The sequence below is a fragment of the Leopardus geoffroyi genome, chromosome C2 (assembly GCF_018350155.1).
Source record: "Leopardus geoffroyi isolate Oge1 chromosome C2, O.geoffroyi_Oge1_pat1.0, whole genome shotgun sequence".
NCBI lineage: Eukaryota > Metazoa > Chordata > Mammalia > Carnivora > Felidae > Leopardus > Leopardus geoffroyi.
The window spans coordinates 79,467,722-79,488,976 of record NC_059333.1 but is presented as its reverse complement, the minus strand read 5'-3'; the positions used below and the strand labels follow the sequence as shown (position 1 = coordinate 79,488,976).

Genomic DNA, 21,255 nt, shown 5'->3' with positions numbered 1-21,255 from the left:
AGAGTTCACTTACCATATAATTCACAGACTGAAATTATTTCTGAAGGAGGTAATCAGTACATTCACTCAACAAATATGCATTGAGTATCTGCCATACACCAAAGACTCTCTAGGTGCTGGAGTTAGGGACTAACAACAGTTATATAAAACCTAGCCTCTCACAGAATGTCCCTCAATAGACAATTGTCCATATGATGTTAGAGACTGATATTCAGGATCAGCAAAGGGTACTCTGGAAGCTTATGGGGCAGGTAATGAAAACCTGGTCTTGGTGGACCTTGGGAGGTTTCTGAGAGGTGGTCGTCTCCAAACAGAGGTCTGAGAAACCTGTGGGAGTTTGCTAGGTTGATGGCACAGGGAAAGCAAACGCAGGGGGCTTCTGGAAGAGGAAAGAGAGAGAGGTAAAACCTAGGTAAACCACAAGAGCTTGGTAAGGTTACAGCATGGGGGGAAGTGTGGGAAGGACAGTTTCTGCTGGCCCTGAAGGGGAGAGAGAGTGTTGATGTGTGCTTACATGGAGCTGTGTATGTCTTACTATGAGGTCCCAGAGAAGGGTGAGGCCAGGAAGAGGATGTGACATTTGAGTTAGGTCACAAAGGGTTTCTAGGAGTTTTTGAAACAGACTACAGGTAGTCCAGGCAAAAGGAACTATAATTGCAACAATAAATGTGTGTAAAAGAATGGTGTTTGCAGCTTGGTAAGGAACTGGATGTACTTGGAGAATGAAGTATGTGGAACAGAGAAAGAATATAGTACAAAGAATACATTGGTGAGGATCGGCAGGACAGCTTGGATTCTGTGCAATGCCATGAATTTGTACATTGGGCTCTTTATTGTGCTGGCAGCTGGGGCTGTTAGGGGTAGCAGTTTGGGAGAAGACTGGAGCACTGAAGGTTTCGGAGAAGAAATTAGAAGTGTGCTCTAGAAAGAGAATTCTGGATATCCTTCTATTGGAGGAGCCCTGGATTGTGAATGAAACTCAGAGGTAAGTCACAGGATTATTTAGGATAGTGCTTAACTAGCTAGTATTTTATAGGAGTTCTACCTGTCAATTACCCCTTGCACCAGAGAAGGATCATTTTCAATATTAAGAAATTAAAATTAAGTAAAACACATGGGATGATAACCAGTAGACATTGAAAACTTACTATGTTACTATTTGATTCTCCTCACCACCCAGTGAGGTGACCTATTATTTCCCTCCATTTTACAGATGAGATTGTGTCCCAGAGAGATATAACTTGCTAAACTAGCAAGGTGCAGAGATGGCATTTTAGCCAATATGGTCTAGCTCCCAATCTGAACATTTGAATTGATGACCTAATAACCAATCAAAAATACCAACAGTAGTTGCGTTTGTGAAGTTTGGGCAGAGGGTTTTGTTTTGTTTTGTTGCAACTCAATGATTCCTTGATTTTGCAACCATTACCCAATCTAATTTTAGGACGTTTCTTTCACTCCAAAGAGAAATCGCATACCTATTTGTAGTCAATCTCTGCGCTTACTTCCAACCCTACGGTAACCCCAAATGGACTTTGGTGGTAATGTCTTTAAATGACTAGGACTTCAGTTTAGTGATGGTTTGTTTTGAATAATGCACTATGATAGTCTAATTCACTAATCTAGGTGTGTAAAAGTTTGAACTTCTAGTTTGAATAACTGCATGCAATTAGTGTAATCTAGTCATAATTTGGGGCAGAGAAGGGTACAATTGCCAGTTCCTGTGTCAGTCACTGATCATGCGCACAGAAGTAAGACACCCACAGACCATGCCCTTGAATTCTCTGTCTTTCAGGGAGACAGACATATGGTCAGATTCTTGAATGACAGTGAAAAATGGAATTCTTCTAGAAATCCTGGTGCATTTATTGAAAGACGTGTGTTACACTTCTTTCTGCTGGAAGCCATTGGATTGTTTGTAAAAATCTAGTATGTATGAGGCATTTGGAATGCTTAGCATTTTGAGAATAAAATCCACATCAATTTAAAATATAATAAAACTCCCCACCCAGAATACAGTAGTAATTGCCAGGCACAGAAGAGCCCAGCTGTGGAGTGGCTTAGAGGATAGTTGGTCTCAGGCAGAGATTACCAGATAAGACACTGGTACACAAGTAATGGTAATTCCCAAATTACTGTACCTATTTGGTAGCACATGCATCTAAAATGGCTTAAAATAAAAATTGCAAATGCACCAGATTCGATCAATCTTAGTATTTCTTTCTCTTATTCTCCCAGTCCCGAGTTAAAAATAAAACCCGCCTGCCTCATTTTCCTGTGTGTTCGTTAGTAGGATTAACTAGAGTTCTCAACAGGAAAGCAATCGATGTAGTAGACGACATTGTATAGTGGGTGAGAGCCCGGTAGAGATAATTATACAGTCACTCCCACTATATTACCCTTCAAAGAAACTGAGCCTAATATTCTCCTAAGCAATTTAACCAACTTCTAAAAAAAAATGTATAAGATATTATTTAGAGAACGAAATAGCTACTGTATATAATCAGGAGGGAGAATTATAGCAAATTATAATACTCATTTGATAAGTGTATAAAGAGCTGCGCTCAAAGCTCTGTATTGTACCTCCTAAGTAATTGTTCAGTTGTGCTAACTGTCCTTAAAATAGGAGAAGAGATAAAGAACTGTTAAAAAGAAAAAAAAAAGCAACTGTTATAGTTGTTCAGTAAGGTTTTCCCCTCTGGCCATAGATTGAGTCTAATTTCATGCTCCATGAGAATCAAGCATACATTTGGTCTTTATATTTAATAGTGATGATATCTTTGCCTTTCCAAAGATAATGTCCATACAGAAACATAGACACCAGTAAAACTAGATGTGTTGAAAATGTGTTTGAAGAGCTTATCCCATGTATATTTGTGTGCATACGGATATTGTATGTCTGAGTTCACTGTACATATATGCCAGTATTTTCAAAAGATAGGCCTGTCTGCAGATCCTACCAATAATTATTTCAAGATAACTTAAAGGAGGCCCAGACATCTGCTAAGTTGTCTATTTATATCGAAAGGAGTTGGCAGTAATACAAGGGTCAATTTCCCTTTGGTTTGCTTTAAACAAAATAAGAAGCCCAATATGTAAACTTTAAGAGACTTAAATCTTTGAACACTTTCCTTTGAGTTTGTAATTCTTGTGCCCCCACTTTCATCAAACAAAAAACAAACTAATCTAATTGCTGTTATGAGAAGCCTGACCCCATATTTGCTGAAAGCAGTTGTTTTAAAGGTGTCAGCTACCTTCGATGGAAAACCTTAGATCCTCCTCTCACTGCCTATGTGTCCTTCAGCAAGCAGCGATCTCCAGAAGGACCTCAGTTTCTGATGTCAAAATGGTTGTAATCATACAGAGCCTACCTCATGCTGTTGTTACGAAGTATAACTACACTACGTGTGGATAGTAAAGCACTGTGCTTATCGCTCATCAACTTAAGTCCCATATTCATGCACATCTTGAACATTTCTAACAAAGTGCTGTTACTGAGATAGCAATTATGGCATCATTGACATTGTCACACATGCACATGGGCACTTACTTGGAAGAAAATCCTGGAGACCAGTGTCTTTGGTCATTGCTCTTGTTGGCTGAGAGATGACGGCATTATGGAAACAAACAGACAGACAGACATGGAACTCCCATGATCTTCAGTTGCAAAGTGATTGAAAGAGTTAAACTGAATAGGAAGAAGCTTTAGGAATGCTTCCAATTTGTTTCACTTACATTTTTCATTGTGTATAAGTAGTGGATGACACAGAATAAAAGACGTAGTATGTATAAATAATTATAAGACATTTCTTTAAGCATACGATAAAAATTCTAAGTAATAATAAAACACTGTGTCATCATTTCTGTAGTAGTGGGTTGTTTGTTGGTTGGTTTCTGCTGCTGCAGTAACTGATGGTACATTTTATGACCAGTGGCATCTTTTTTGGTGGCATATCATAGTAAGTACTCAGTAAATGTTAGTAGTTCTAATTAGTGTTTGGGTTAAGGTTAATGTGGTAGGTACGTTGTTGACGTTAAGAGCCCTAAAGTCTTTGAATTGGAGGAGTGTGTGTTTAAGGAACACCTTGGGTTGACCAGAAGTCTCAAGCCCCTGACTTGTAGCTATATCAGCATGACTGCCTCAGTCCGTTTGGTGAGGATTGCACTGGTTGGGCTGAAATTCATGTCTGCCCGATGCATCCATGCTGCACCCTTCTTTTGATTACGAGAGTTAAATGTGAATAATAGAAGTGAAAGTATTTTGTAAACCAAAGTAAGAGGTATCAGGTAAGGTAGTCCAAGTCGTGGCAGCAAATACTCCGAAATCCCAATGCTTAAAACAAAGGTTCGTTTCTTGTGCTACTTGTTCATAGTGGGTCAGAAGGGCTTCCTTGCAGGATGAAGGAATGGGCACCATCTCTAGCATTGCTGGCCCCCACCCCAGAGTAAAAGAGCTCTGAGGATCTTGACCTGGCAAATGCATATCCTGGCCTGTAAGTCACACAAGTGGACTTCCATTCACAGCTCATTAGCCGCAATGATTCATATGGTTCCACTTAGCTATAAGGGTGCCAGACAGCAGAGAGCAGGACCAATTCAGAGAGCAGCATTGATATCTATCGCATCAGGAATAAGAATAATGGTTAACAGTCAATGATTGTGTCCTATATACCAGGCGCTGTTGTAAGTACTTTACATATGTAGAGTCCTTTAGCCCCTCATGAAGGTAGGCAAGCTCGTGATCTCCATGGTAAAGGTGAGAAACCCAGGCACAAAGAGGTAGACTACTAACCTGTGGAGAAGAGGCAGAACAGGGATTCTGCATCTATCGCATTGATATGTGTATCAAACTATAATGGACTTGAATGTGTTTTTTTAACTGGGAAGTTTAAAAGGAAGATACAAATACAGTTGAAAATTTTTCTGCTCTAAAAAACACAGGTGTCGACTAGGTGATCTCTAAGACTCCCTAAAATTTCACCTGGATCAGCCTAACATGACCCGTCACACAAGTGACTTCTGTGTTTCATTTACAGCCTCACCTTCAGAAGCCAGAGGCCCTAACCTGGAGAGCACACTTTCCTAGTAGCTCAAGACAGGTGCATTGTCTCCATCGATGGGCTGCCTGGGTTTCTGGGAACGCACCCCCCTTTGACTTCCTCGAACTTTCTATTTGGGGAATTCAAACATATGTAAACGTCAAAGATTGTAGTGAACGCAGTATCCCCAAGTATTAGGTGATTTAGCTTCATAAGTTAATCTGGCCTCCTATCCAGCAGACCTCTGAGCGCAGACTGGGTTCTGTGGGTTTGTGGAATGAAGAATGGGGTTCAAGAAACAGAAAGCCAGTGACCAGCTACCAGCAGCTGGGTGCTGGGAGGCTCTGACAGGACATGTGGAGGACAGGGTTGAAGAGATCAACGTAAGAGAGGACATCACTAATCAATACTTTAGACAAGTTTTCAAGCAGAGGATAAATGATGTGACAGTATTTAATCATCCCTGGGACACTCTTGCAAGGTAAGGGGGGGGGGGAGGAGAGATTTGTTGTTAATGCATTATTGTAAAATGATTGCCTTTCTCCCTTGCTAAAACTATAATCTTGCCTGCCACTCGGGTGGTTGATAGAGAAGGCTGGACATCCGAGGTCTGTCAGGAGACAGGATAGCTCTGCGCTCTGGGCCCTTCCATCAGGCTGAGAAACCACGAAACTGGAAAGCCTGCTGCCTTCTGGACCCCGGACCTTCCACGTCAGCAACATCCGGAAGGGCCCCAGGTCATTCAACCTCCCTGTCTTCTTTTTGAAAGACGTGGATATGAACCGTCTGAGTGCCTCGCAAACCTAGTATAGCATTTAATTAACAAATGTTCCTCAAATGCTTTGAGCTCCCCGTTCAGATACATGTGACTGAAATGTAAAGTACCTTTCACTGCCTTATTTATTGCTCCGGCGAACACGCTATATGTTGGCACCGTTTATCTTCATTTTAATTTTATCTCCAACAAATATAGGCATTAATTTAAATCACATACAGAACATAACAGTTTTTATAGAGGCAAACTTATTCCAGGGTGCTGCATTTTAATATCGCGCTTTGCCATCTTTTCTCACTTGATTCAAGAATAGTATCTCTTCCTGCCTCAGCATTTAATCTTAGGACAACAGAAACTTTTGTGTGTGTGTGCATGCATGTTCTTGCTCTCAAACTTCATCTTTCTCACCGCTTTGCTGTTTGCTGCCTGGAAGTTGTTTTGCGAGTGTGGGCACAGGCTCCTATGAGGGGTTTCTTCTTGGTCAGCTGAATTTCTCCTTGCGGGGGGAGCTGGGGGCAGGGAGGTGGGGGGAGGGGGACAGACGACCCAACGTGATGGGTTTTCCGGCTGAAGATAATTCTTGCTCTTCACCTTTCACCCTCTTTAATAGTACTAGATCTCACGAAGTTTATCCACCTCCGCCACGCACGCTGAAATTCGTACATTCAAAAACCTTTTTATAGTGCTCACTTTTGTTGCTGGTCTTGTTTTTCACTCAAAAGGAAAATTCCCCCTTTTTCTTCATAAACTGTTACTTTTGCAGCGGCTGAGTCTTTCCCCCGAGGGGAAACATGCTAAATGGGCCTGCTGTATTTATGGCTAGGAAACATTCCAGTTAGCTGTTACACCCTGAGCAACGATGATTTCCCGATCCTTAATTTGTGGCCTGAAAAGCTGTGTCCCTCCTCAATTAAGACTCGCTGAATTGCCTCTGACAAGGCGGCCCATTCCCAGAAGTCAGGCCCGTGGGGGCAGTAATAACATGACCACAAGCACAAGGCAACCTGATTTTATAAGCCATTTCGGGCTCTCTTCACAAGCTTTCAGGGTACTGTCCCTACACATGTGTAAGCCAACCAACCAACAAACATAAAAGTTAGTTTCCTAGTTTTCCGGGCTTCTGGACTATCTAGGTTTAGGGGCACTTGAAATATCCCCTCCCCCCCCCTTTTTTTAAAGATTTAGTCAGGGTTTAAAATGTACCAGTTACTGTTTAAATTACCTGTTTCATCCTTATAACAAACTTTGGAGGCAGATGCCATCATGATGCTCTTTTCACAGAAGAAGAAACGAGGCCCAGAGAAGTGAAATGTGTTTTTCCGAAATTATACAGCTAAGACGTGGCAGGGCTGGGGTTTCGAACGTAGCCCACTTTAACCAATTTGCTTTGGATATAGTCCTCTTTAGCTGGGATTCTTGACCTCTTGTTTGATGCCGACTTTTCCCAAACCCTTAATCTTTGTGCTGCGAGGTGGATTTTATCTGTGGCAAGAACACAGTTACCCTGGAAACCCACTAGCTATAATGGCAATCCAATTATAGCACCATCGCTCCGGTTTTATTAAATTAGCGTTGCTGATGATGGGGACTTCTTGACTGAAGGATGCTGAGAAATGGTTTCTCATCAGTTCTTGCCTGTGAGGACCACTTGGGGGTCATTCTCTTCTACTCCACCGGACCAAACCACACCAAACGAAATGGGTTATTTGGTTTATGGATTGGATTTGGAGGATAACCTGGGATTACCTTTGTGTACCGCTGGCTTTCAAGCCGTGGCTGGAGATGCGTGGAAGTGCATGGAAAGAAGCCTGACTGCATTCTGCCTGCCCTCTGAATAGCCGTCCCAAGCCCCACAACAACAGTCTGTTGATGGGGCCCCTGATCTGAACAGTTGAGGCTCCTGGTCGCTGTTGCAGTGTTTTGTTGTTGTTGTTGTTGTTGTTGTTTATTCTGCTTCAGGCCATTGATTTATCCCCAGCGTGGTTCAGAAAAAGTCACAGCCCTTTGATATTTTTTGGCTTTTACAGACTTCTGATGGACCAAGGATTTGCTTTGGTTCAAACCAATTGGTAAGCTTCCTTTAAATATACAAAATTTAAATAGAATTGAACGAACATAGGCACTGCTCAGTCCAAAGGCACCAGCTTAGAGGAAATGACATTTTTCATCTTAGTTGTTAGCTCACTCCCTGCCATGGTAGCTGGTAGGCTGATACAATATTGCCTTAGTTCCTTCCACATGGAAAAGCACAGAAGACATGACTTTCTCCTTTGCAGGACTCTTCAGTGATGATGACTTTTGAGTAAGGTTCCTACCTTGCTGTCCAGTGTCCTTTTCTTTGTTTGGTAGTGCCTTTAAGGTCCATCTTCTCTATCTCAGATAACAAAACAGGTTAAAAACACTGAATCTGAACACTTGGAGTCCTAAAGTCAGAGCTATTTTTGTCTGGAAAAAAAAAAACTATTGTAGGCATATCCTGTCTAGAGTGATAGGAGTCAGGGAGGGGAGGGGGCTGCATCTTACTGTGTACCCCTGAAGAGGTGACATTTCCATCAGAATCTCTGTCACCAGTGAGCAGATTTCCAGAAGCGGAAATTCAAAATGATCAAGAGAATCACACGTCTTCACAGAACATTATAGATTCTGTGTTAGCTTTGCCACCTGTAAAATAATCTGTTTTAAGACATTCACTGAAGTTCTTTCTAGCCCACCACTTACTGGTTTGGTGAACTTAACCAGTGTAGTTGGTATCTTTGAGCCTCATTTCCCATAAGAAACATGGAACAGTAATATTGGGTGAAAATATTGAGTTGTGCAGAAATAAGTGAGAACCTTTTTATCAACTGCAAAGTGGTCCGTCCTCTCATTGTAAGGTACACTCATCCAGCTCTCTCTCTCTCTCATTCTCCTCTCTCTCTATGCCAGTACTTTCTAGTTGTGTAAAGTTAATATGAAAATATCTGTGATATCCCTTATGTATAATTGTGGTGTCTTAGATTTAAAAATTCTACTTCAGTTTTTATTTCTTTGATAGTTGCAATTTTTTGTGTGCATAGTTTTCTCTGTGTGAAGTAGGAAACAACACCATCCACATCTATTACATATTTTTCATAATTAGATACAAATCTATATATTTTCTGAATTGACTCACATTTTCATATACATATAAGTACATAGGCATGTTTTTTTAACGTGTATTTATTTTGAGAGAGAGAGAGAGAGAGCAGAGGCGGGCAGAGGGAAAGGGAGACAAAATCTCAAGCGGACTCTGTACTGTCAGCACAGAGCCCGACGCAGGGCTCGAACTCACAAACCGTGAGATCATGACCTGAGCCAAAGTTGAACGCTCAACCGACTGAGCCACCCAGGCTCCCCCACTTGCGTATTTTAAAACATTTAAAGGGATTCTACACTAACAGTTATTTTGGGGGTTATGCGAGATAATACTTCTTTCTTATACTTCTGTGTATATTAAACTTTCTATAATGAGCCTACTTTTCTTTTGCTCACATGTGTAAATCATTTATATAAATATTTTATAACCATATATAATGTAAATATTTTTACAAATTTGTGTAAATATTTGTATGTATGTATATATGTATACACATGTACAATAGTTTTGCAGCATGAAGCATCTTTTATCGGTACATGTGTATAAGGACAAATTTAAAAACAATAAACTTTTCCCTCCCTCTTTCCTCCCTTCCTGTCTCCTTCCTTCTCTTCCTTCCTTCCTTCCTTTCTTTCTCCCTCCCTTTCTCTTCTCTTCTCTTCTCTTCTCTTCTCTTCTCTTCTCTTCTCTTCTCTTCTCTTCCCTTCCCTTCCCTTCCCTTCCCCTCCCCTCCCCTCCCCTCCCCTCCCCTCCCCTCCCCTCCCTCTCCTCTCCTCTCCTCTCCTCTCCTCTCCTCCTCTCCTCCATCTATTTTCCTCCCTCTCTCCTTCTCTCTCTATTCCTCCCTCCCTATCTTTTTCTTTTGTCATTGCCCAGCGTCTTTCAGAATAGAAACGGAAACAATATTCCTCTTAAATATAGTGTGTTAGAAACGTAGAATGAGTTTTTCAAAAAGAGATGACTTGTTCCTACATCTACATATCATTGTGTACTCAAACCTGTCTCAAAACAAAAGTAGAACTATGATTTTTAACACCACTTTAACTATTTAATGAGTAGAACTGCTCTCCCTTGCCAACTGTCCTGGTGAGAGAGAGAAAGGAACACTTAAACACAAGTCTGGTTGGTTATAGTAACTCACTTCCAACTTGAGTGACCTTCATGGGTCCCAGTGACCCATTATGATTTCCTTTCTTTTCAAGGTGTTTGTAATATCTTGGTTGATCAGCTTTGTAACAGTCAGCGGTTTGGGTCTTAATATGTCAAGCTTATATACTTTTTCTCTCTCTAGATGTCTGCTATGGGTACGAATTTCAACCCCTCCTCTTGGGACCACCACAGCTCTATTTAGACATTTTTCTTTGTGTAACGTTTTCCTCATCAGTCTGTGTTATGCTGCTAAGTTTAGCTATTATGATATTAATTTAACCCAGAATGAAGAGAGCCAGTGTTTGTGTGTGCCTGTGAATTTTTTAAGGGGGCTGACTTTAAGGAGGCTGACTTTAACATCCCTCCTCTCACTTTTTTTTTTCCTTTTTTCGATTTGATCTGTCCAAGTAACGAGACCACACTGAGTACTTGCTAGTTGAGATGTGTGGTCTACAATTCTGAGTTAGTTCCTCCTCTGGCCCTCTCTCCCCGTGGTGCACTGAGTCACAATGCGATCGCCAGCTGCTTCTGGACTTCATGTACACAGCAGATTAGGGAGCCGGGTAGCCAAGCATCAGCCTGGGAAGTACTTTCAGGAAAAAAGCAAAGACCCCTTGTCCACCCCGATTATCTTTCAGTGGCTTAGGATAGCTGGTATTAATGTTATAAATGAACATCCCTAAATCTGTCTTAGCTGCAGCCCAGATGGAGTTTTGATTTTAGAAAATCATTCAGTGAAATGTATTTCCTGTGCTTGGTAGTCAATGATCACTTACCAAAAAAAGGGGGTGGTAGGAGAATAAAAATAAACTTGTGATAATTCACATACACTTAACCTTTACTGAGTGAGTAATACCAAAAAGGGAATGAGCAGGCTTTGCTGACCAGCATTTGCAAATGGATTCCAGGAATGTTATTGTAGTTGCCAAAGCAATTTCTGAGTCCTGCCAAAAGCATCCCGGGGGATTTTGCTAAGGGTAGGGAGAGCGAGGGATATGGAGGTGTGTATGTGAATGTGTTTCAAAGCTTTCTGGCCCAGCAGCCGTGTAGTAGAAAGAACACTGGCAAAAATCTGGGAAGCCTGCTTTCTAGACCTGGTTCTACCTAATGTCCTGTTACTGGAAAGCTTACCTACCTTCCTTGGAACTTCAGTTATCATATGTAAAATCAGCATGCCGGACTAAGATCTTTTATCATTGACATTCTGAGCTTCAGCTGTTCCAACACAGAAAGGTCACACATGTTCATTACATCTCTGTGTTAACAAAACTAAGCTAAAAAACGACAAGAGCAATCGCATTTTTAAAAGAAAAAAATTGCATCTATATATATTATATATTATATATTATAGTACTTCTGGTTAGTCCATGTCTAACATAATTACCAGATCTAACTATACTTTTAAAGAACCTATCGAGTTAAGAGCTCAGGTTCAAACTGTGGCTTATATAAACTGTAATACTACATGCAATACAATTAACAAGGTACCAAGAGCTGTGTTGCCCAAGGGCAGCACGGTCTGTGATGTTTCCCATGAGAGTACTACTGCTGAAATTGTTTTTCTCAATGGAGCCTTCCTTTCCCAGTTTTTAAGAACGATCAAATGCATTTAGTATTATTATAATTGCAGACAGAGATAACTTATAAAGGACTGATGTATCAGTAATGTCTGTGACCTTTGCCTCTTCAGTCATGTTTTCTCCTCCATATTTACGACACTTTTTGTTCCCCACTTCCTGATTTTAATTATTTTCTAATTAGAGTATTAACACATTGTTGATAGCTTTCTGTATTGTGTCATTGCTACCCGCTCCTTATGGGATAGCTGGAACCTTCTAAGGGTTTCAGGAAGTCCCTATCTTGTTGAAACACCCTTAGGAAGATATATTAGAAGTGTTATTGGCTTAGTGTAGGAAGGCATGTTTCTTCAGAAGCAACCTTACAATTTGGTTTTGGGTAGAAATCATAATTCAGCAAGAATGGTCTACATATAATTATGCAGCTACATTGGCAGCCCCTATGAATGGTTTGCTTTCTACCAAAAGTCGAAGATCAGCCAGTGTGACTGATGATGCTTATAGAAGGTATATTAGTCAGTGTTTTACCAGAACCAGTAGGAGATAAAGAGATTTATTGCAAGGAGTTCGGTTATGTGACTGTGTGGGCTGGCTAGGTAATCCAGCATGCACAGGGTAGACTGTTAGAAAGGGCAGAGGCTGGAACAGCCTGGAACTTTGCTACAGATCTGACACTGCTGTCCTCAAGTAGAATTTCTTTTCCTTTAAAGAAACCTCACCTCTGTTCTCAAGGCCTTGCATTCCAACTTTCAATCTGGCTGACCCCGATTATTTAGGACAATTTCCCTTCTTTAGAGTCAATTGATGATGAGTTTTAATCACATCCACAAAGTACCTTCATAGCCATACCTAGATCAGTGTCTGATTCAATAACGGGGGCTGTAGCCTAGCAAAATTGACCATCGCAGAAGGCTAACCATTTCCTACAGAAGATCAGTCTAAGGTATAGAAGCCATTGTCACTTGGAGCTGAGAAGCAGGAAGCAGAAAAGGTGCCGGAGGAGTGAGTCGTAAGAATGCCAGCGTCTTCTTTGGGAATGCTGGCTGGAAGTGATGATGGACACACGGGGCAGTAAATGTGGGCAAAGTAGTGTTCTACCTTAAGCATGTGGAGAGCTGAAAAGCCTTCACCCACCTGCTCTGAGAATAGAGCTATTGTGTGTCACATCGCTCCTTTGGGTCAACTCTAAGTTAACAAACAGAAGAATTGATTGTCATTTCTCTTGCGTTCTTTGTTTCTTAAATTGTACTTATTTAGAGAGAGAGAGCATGTGCATGCATGGAAGAGGTGCAGAGAGGGAGAGAGAATCCCAAGTAGTCTCTGCACTGTCCACACGTGAACTATGGATCACGACCTGAGCCGAAACCAAGAGTTGGACACTCAACCGACTGAGCCACCCAGGCACCCCTTCTCTTGCATTCTTCATTTGAGTTGCAATTTGCTAATATGTTTATATGCTTCTTTGAGGTTGAAAGCATCTGACTAAAACACATTTTCCTCCATATTTAAAACATTTTTTTAATGTTTATTTATTTCTGAGACAGAGCGTGAGCGGGGGAGGGGCAGAGAGAGAGGGAGACACAGAATCAGAAGCAGGCTCCGGGCTCTGAGCTGTCAGCACAGAGCCTGACGTGGGTCTCAAACTCATGGACCGTGAGATCGTGACCTGAGCTAAAGTCGGACGCTTAACCGACTGAGCCACCCAGGCGCCTCCACATTCTCCTCCATATTGCCATCATCCCCTAAATCTCCTTGTCCTGGCTGTCACTCATCAACCACTTGGCATATGGCCCACTGTGTCCCCTGTGTCCAGGCTTTCCATCATCTTGGAAGATCTGAGGGCTCAACACCCTGGCTTCTCTGTCCCTTGACCAATATCTCTTGTGACTTTTATCTCCACTCAGCTGCAGCCACCACTCCCAGGGTTCCACCCTGGAACTTGTCATTGCTTTGTTCATGAATTATAACATTAAAACAACAAGAACAACAACAACCCAAAACTCCCTCTGAACATAACCCCGTATTCTTCCAGCTCTCATTCAGACAGCTCTTACTCTACTCTTCCTCAGTGTCTTTGCCTTCTGTGACCTTCATTTCCATTTCCCCATCAGTCTCTTTTCTGTGTCCACCTTTGATTCCATGGTTCTACATTGGAGCCTCCTCTCCCACTGCTGACTTTCTTTCAGTAGGCCTTTTTCCAGAGTTTCACTTAGTCTACCTGCCCTGTTGAGACCTGCAGTACATTCAGGCCATCTTGATGACTTTTCTAGGTTTTTCTAGTTTTGTGAATAATTCTACTCTTAAGGATCTCCTTAACTCCTCTTCTGCTGCTTCCCTTTAAATGTTTATATATTTTTGAGAGACAGAGAGCACACAAGCAGGGGAGGGGCAGAGAGAGAGAGGAACAGAGGATCTAAAGCAGGCTCCCTGAGAGACTGATGCGGGGTTCGAACCCACTAACCGTGAAATCATGACCTGAGCTGAAGTCAGACACTCAACCAACTGAGCCACCAGGTGCCACTCTGCCACCTCCCTTTAGATGTTGGTTTTCTTTGGTAATGAGGGGTTTGGGGCATCTTTCCTAGAGTCCCTTCTTGTTCTACTTCCCATACTTGATTTGTTGACTTTCACTTCCTGGGGTGTCAACCACCAGTATTGTAATGTCGTTATATAAATATGTCTCGGCAAGCTTTTTGCATTTCAGATCCAGGTCTTTCTGTCTATTGGCCAGGTGCATTTGAATATATAACGGAAAGCTTAACCTCAATATGTCAAGATATATTTATCAACTTCTTCCCAGAATTCCCTCTATTCCTGTGTTGTTAAATGGAATGGTGTCACCATCTAACCAGCCTCCTAAGCCGGAAGTCTGGTGTTATTTCTACACCCCACTCTTTCCCTTATTGCCAATTTTGCCTCCAAAGTACTTCACAGACCTTTACTTCTTTCCATCTCCACTGTCTGTAAATGATTCCAGATGCCCGTCATCTCACATGTACCATGTTGCTTTCACACTGATAATACCCTCTTAATTGGTTTCCATGTCCACACTCCCCTTTCCCCCCAGCTGCTTCTAAAATGCAGATCTCATCACACTGCTCCCCTGTCTAGCACCTTATCTCCTTAGCCCAGTAGTATAACAGAGCAATTAAGAAAACCGATTCTGAAATCAAATAGAAATGGGTTTGAATCTCACTTATGTGCTATGTAAACTTGGACTAGTAACCATTTTTGATTGTTTACCATAAGTAAAATAGAAATATCAATCGTACTTTCCTTTTTAGATGTTTTATGCCTTTTAATTTTCTTCTCCTACAATTTCCCGTCTTGTGCTGCATGCTGGACTTCTTTCTCTCAGATCCTTGAGGGCATTGAACTGCCACTGGACAGTCATATGCTATTCTCTCTGCCTCGAACAGTCTGTTGTCCCCAGCTCTCTATTGCCATGTCTCATCATGGATGTCATTGGCCTTGAGAACTGTTCATCAACCTCCTTGCTCTTACTTAGTTTAGGTACCCTTGCTATGTGCCCCTGTATTTTTCTTTTTAAACTTCCTAACCTTTCTTTTTAAACTTCCTCTTTTCACCCTGTCCTGTAAATGTTCATGTACTTACTGCCTCCTCCCACACGATCACCCACTCTCCACCCTTCATGAGTTCCACAAGGACATAGACCATGACCTTGACTATCTCCTTAAGTTTCCTGTCCTCGATGCCCAGTGCTTAATGTGTTCTCTAGCAGGGATCAAGCACTCGGTAAATATTTAATAAATGTTTATAAATGAGACCATCTCACTAGTTCACAAACATTTCCAACAAAGTGAGCACATCTTTTTCTTTTCTTTTTTCTGTAGGATAAAAGATCTCATAAAATATAATTCCCCTACCTCTGTAATGGTTCCCTCAGAACCTGACCACTTCTAGAGAGCTGTTTACTCAATCAAATCAAGCGGTATTTTACTAGGAGGGAAAGCCCCAGGACAAGTCCCTTCTCTTGACCACAAAGTTCTATGTTTTTTATCTTTTCCTCTTGAATTCTTAGCTTCAGCAAAGCAGCCTTTTGTTGATCCCCTCCTCCCAATAATGCTATAAATGTAATACAGAAATGTATTACTAAATCCTTAAATCCTTAATCCCTATCGATCCTTAATCAATTATAATGTGAAGCCTTGGGCTGGGGAGCAGACAGAACACTTATTTTTTAGCATGATTTGGAAGGATGTTTCTAGGTATATAACTGGCAAGCATTCATGAAAGGCTGCTTTACTTTTCTATCAAGGTTTGGGAGGATTTTTTTTTTTTTAACAGTTCTGTATGCTGAAAGAAAGTTCATACATTTTAAAAGGAAATGTGGCCCCTTTCATTAGCCCCTTTTACCTCCTGCTGAGTCATGGATGAGAGAGAATTTGTAGGCGGCTGAGCTGCAGGAAAAGTAATACTGTCATTTACACTTGCAGGCTGTTATGCTTTCCAGAAAACTTTTTCCGTAGGTTGTGAAAGTGATTAATCTGCTGTTAAAACTGACAAAGAAGGTTCTCTGATAAGAACAAGAATTAAATGAGGGATTTTTTTTTTCTTTAAAAAGTAAGCTCCTTTTTCCACTTTTAGACTAGAAAAAAATAGGTTTAGGTTTTTGGTCTCTTTTTTTTTTTTTTAACTTTAGGTATTTTTTGTGTGTGTACATGTGGATTTGGTCATGGCATAAAATAATCACAGGATATTTTCTAAGTAAATTATGTCTATTTATTGGCATGTTCATGTCTCATGTTTTATATCTGAATTATTCTATATCCTGTTCCCTTGCTTTTTTTTTCTTTCATATTTTTATATGTGGGCCTTATTTTTAATACTTCCCACATCATCTTACTTCTCAACCCCAGATCTCTTCAACCAACTTCTTTTTTAACATTAAACCTGTTGAAGACAATCTAACTTCCTTCTGTGATATAAACTCCTTCCTCGTGAAAAATTCCATCCATGCAGTTTTTCTACAACAGTTTGAAAGCTTGAACAAAAGTTACTTGGTATTATTAAAATGAAACATCATTGCCTGAAGAGCTGAGAAAATATATTTTCCTTTTATTTCTTTTTCCTTAGTTTTCTTTTCCTTTCTAAATACTTATTTACTTTTGGGGCGCCTGGGTGGCGCAGTCGGTTAAGCGTCCGACTTCAGCCAGGTCACGATCTCGCGGTCCGTGAGTTCGAGCCCCGCGTCGGGCTCTGGGCTGATGGCTCAGAGCCTGGAGCCTGTTTCTGATTCTGTGTCTCCCTCTCTCTCTGCCCCTCCCCCGTTCATGCTCTGTCTCTCTCTGTCCCAAAAATAAATAAACTTTAAAAAAAAAAATAAATAAATAAATAAATAAATAAACAAATACTTATTTACTTTTGAGAGAAAGAGACAGATCATGAGTAGGGGAGGGGCAAAGAGAGAGGGAGACACAGCATCTGAAGCAGGCTCCAGGCTCTGAGCCATCAGCACAGAGCCCAACACAGGACTCAAACCCACGGACCTTGAGATCATGACCTGAGGTGAAGTTGGCTGCTTAACCGACTGAGCCACCCAGGTGCTCCTATTTCTTACTTTAAAAATGAAATTGTTTCCACTGAGTTCTAGCAAATTTACTTGTCATTCGATCTTTTCTCTAGGGACCCTACCTTTCAGAGATCCTAAAGGAACAAATAAATCACTTGGCTTACCTTTTTTTTTTTTTTTTTTAAATAGTTCCACAGAGAACTGGTGACTCATTTAGAGAATTGGAAGTCCTCAGAAAAGTAAAATAACATATTAGATGTTTATTGAACTTGTTGCCCTTGGCATTTTAATACCTGACTTTTATAACTTGTTCATAGGAGTTGTAAAAATGCACTGGCCTGACCCCCTCTTCCTTTTACATTTCTCTATTCCTGTGCCTCGCCATGTTGCCTAAGGTACGCCAGGTTATTTTACTTCTTTTTGTTTGTTTGTTTTTCCTTTTTTATTCTCCTTATTTTTGCACACTGACTTTTGAGTGTGAGGCATTTTCTTGGCAACTGAATGGATTCATGAGAGACAGCTCTCTCACAACTCTGGCAGCACTGTCACCAGTGAAGAAGGAAAGAGACAGAGAGAAATGTCCCTTTCTCTAACTGAATGGGCCAGCATGAGAGACTTGGCATTCTCTGAGTCCTAAGGTTGAGATATATACACTTTGCTTTTGCCCTTGGACTGTAGATCCAGGTTGTAAAATTCTGAAGTTGAAAAATGTCAAAACTGTATAATTGAAAACCTGCTAACTATTACTATGTATTTATGTGGGTATTTCAGAGGAGAAAAAATAAGGGAACATGATGATGTACTTGTTTTATATCCGAATTGCCAAGATTATTTCTGTTCTTTTGATAAATGTGTATGAAATATATGTAAACACACATAAACATAAACAGAGGGAGGGAGAGAGAGAGAGAGAGAGAGAGAGAGAGAGAATGCAGTATTATTAACACTGTTGTAGTGTTTCTTCATCCCTCCTCAAGATGCTGTCACATGCAGTTCCTGGCATCATCTTGTAATAAACGACTACAGTTTTGGGGCACCTGGGTGGCTCAGTCCATTCAGCATCTGACTCTTGATTTCAACTCAGGTCATGATCTCACAGTCCTGAGATCAAGCCCTGCATTGGACCCCGCACTGGGCATGGAGCCTGGTTGAAATATTCTCTCTCTCTCTCTCTCTCTTTCCCTCCCTCCCTCTCTCTCTCCCCTCCCCCCCCCCATTTCCCCTCTAGCGCTCATCCTCTTTCTCCCTTAAAAAAAAAAAAAGATTACAGCTTTTGGTGGGAGTCTCCTTGGGGCAGGATGAAGTGTAGAGATCCTTTACACTCTACTTTTAGTAGAGCAGGGTTATTGGTACCTACAAAAGTGTCTGTGTGCAGATTTGTCTCAGTTTTCTCAGCAACATGGAAGAACTTTTAAACTAGAAGAAAAAACATCCTCCTTTGGTTGTTGTTTTTTCCTATTGTTGCTGAGATTAGCTGTCACAATTTGGCTGCAGTATTTTTAAGTTAAGAACACTTTGATTTGACATTTTTAAAAGGAAAAGGTTCTATAGACATTATAGAAAAGTCTTTTCCGTAACTAAATGCCAGCGACAAAATTTAGACCAGAAAGTGGTCATGAAGCCACAATAATGAGATATGATTGTGGTTTAGTGGAGGGAAAAAAGCCCTGCAGGGAACAGTGCAAGTGCAGTAAATTATGAATCGCTACTAAATAGGCCTCATTAGTCCGCCATTGACTATGTTTAATTGACATTAGAAAGGAATCTAGAAAACTTTGGGAGTATATACAAGAAAACTTGGTGTTAAACATATATAAGTCATTAGCGTCCATTTTAAAAATTAGAACCAGTTGGTTGTGCGTAAGGGCCACAAAACAGGGGCCATTTCACTAACACATGCTTATGGAAGAGCCATTTATATCCTAAGAGAAATGGGCTGCAGAATTCTGGGTGATGTCATATGTGACAGTCGCAGGTGCATTTCTCCCCTCATCCTAGATATTTCCACAAAATATAATGGACCTTAAATGTTGTTCTGAAGTTGATTCTGATGAGGACTGGAACACAAGAGGGCATTTATAGTGATTATTTTCTTTCTGTTACTCTACATGGTCGGCAAAGCCTGAGTGCCAGATGCTAAATTCTATCAACATAATGTATCTTTAATTAAATATGATATTTGCAATACAATTAATAATGTGGCCTGTTTCCATAACTTTATTAAGAAATTACCATAATTTTTGTATAATAAGCTAATAAAAAGGCAGTGTGTTTTGAAACAGCCTTTCCTAAAGTGGTTATGTGCTTTGTGTCTGTTGGATTTTGAATTTAGATTAAGAGATTGATGGCCTGAATATCTGATGCAATGCACTCAAGAGTTTAAATTAGTGAGGAATCTTGTGGGATCTAGTATTTGTTTCCTTTAAAATAAGATAGATTTCTTGCTTTTCAGTAGGCTCACTGTTTAAGAGGTTTTAGGGGATAGCTTACTTTCTTTATGCTCCCTCCTTCCTCTCCTTCTAAAAACTCAAGCAGCACCAAAAAATACCAAAACATGTTAATTTCAAGTGTATAGTACCTTGAACCATGATGGTTCCTAATGAATGGGGGGGTCTTGCTTCTCGTTCGGTGGCCACAGTTGGTGTGGTTTTAAGTTTTGTGATGTGTTAACATGATAATTAAATTCCCCTGGTTGTCCTGTGAAGACAGAATTTTAAATGGCACCGCGCATGGGGAAAAAACTTTGATATTTGAAAATAATATTATCTTTTAAACTGAGATCACATGTGGATACAGAATACTGTGTATATAGCTATGACAATAGGGCTTTAATAATGTTTCGTAAGCTGCCTTTTTCAAGACTGTTTGAAAATGTCACCCTCAGCTAAACAGATGTGATTTGCATCAGAGCTGTGTATGTCCTTACGCTTAATGAAACGAGTCATTCTCTTCAGAGAGTAATTGTTCTCCTTGCAGTGTGTGTGTGTGTGTGTGTGTGTGTGTGTTTTCTCAGCATTCAGTGTTCTTCCCCTGCCCTTCTTTACCTTAATATTTGTCCTTTAATTATATCAGATTAGTTGTCAACAAAAATGAAAGGCAGATGTTACCCTTCACAATCTATCCTGATCTAATTTTACAGCCTTGATTTAGGTGTTTGCTTTTCGTATAGAAGAGGCCAACAGAATAACTTTAGAACCACGAAGCCTAGATTCAGGTACCAACATGAGATGATGCTGTGACGTTGCGAAAGTTACTTCATCTCACCTAGACCTGGACCTCAGTTTCCTCATCTGTAAAATGGGAACAATGAGAGGCCCTTCCTCAGTTCTATGGAAAGCGCCTAGATGAGGCCTAGCACATAGAATGTGTGTCAACTATTACTAAATTCCTGACAAACTTGATTGTTCTCCCTCCCGGCCCTCTCCTTTTGTCTGGGTCTCTGCTCACTTCATTTGCCTGAAAGAATCTATCTACCCTCCTCTTACAATGAAGGCCTACCCTCGCCCTCCACAGGAAGCCATCTTTGTGTTCTAATTCTGTCCCCCGGAAGAAGACAGCACTGGGAGAGCCACTCTCTGCTTGCCACTTTGGGAATAACCCATCTGAAATTTAATCACCGCTCTTGCGTGGCCTAGCATTCTCAATGATTATGTTATAGGCACTTAACTAGTGTTACTTCGTCTCCTTTGCTTTGTGAACTCCTTGAATCCAGGGAGCTCATGGAATAAATTTCTCTCTACTCCAAAGAGCCCAGTGTCTTCTCATCTGCTGTGCTTATTTATTTAGTGAGGAGTGCTTTTCTTTACATGTATCTCATTTCAGACACTTTTGAATGTACATGATGTGCTTACTGTTGCATTAATCCCATCAGTTCTGGGCATTGGCAAAGGTCAGAAAATTAGGAGGAACAAAAATACATTTAGTCCATTTAAGCAATATATAAGTTCCTCTTGTGTTTCCTTCCCGCAGTTAGCTCTCAATACTTTTGCAAAAGAATGGCTAATTTCTTATTTAAAGGAAAATGAAAGCAGATCTGTTACTTCTATCATTTGAAAGGCATCCTTTAT

General features: G+C 40.8%; 1 protein-coding gene across 7 annotated transcripts in view; it reads left to right on the top strand.

Annotated features, from left to right (window-relative positions):
• LOC123611099 (LIM domain containing preferred translocation partner in lipoma) overlaps positions 1 to 21,255 on the top strand; it is a 680,366-nt gene that overhangs the window by 381,220 nt on the left and 277,891 nt on the right. The window contains exon 1 of one of the 7 annotated variants that reach the window (XM_045502622.1): positions 609 to 985. The exons of the other annotated variants lie outside the window; for them this stretch is intronic. The gene's annotated coding sequence lies outside the window, so the exon portion shown is untranslated. Of the gene's footprint in view, positions 1 to 608; positions 986 to 21,255 lie in introns of those variants that run through there. 7 annotated transcript variants of the gene reach the window in all.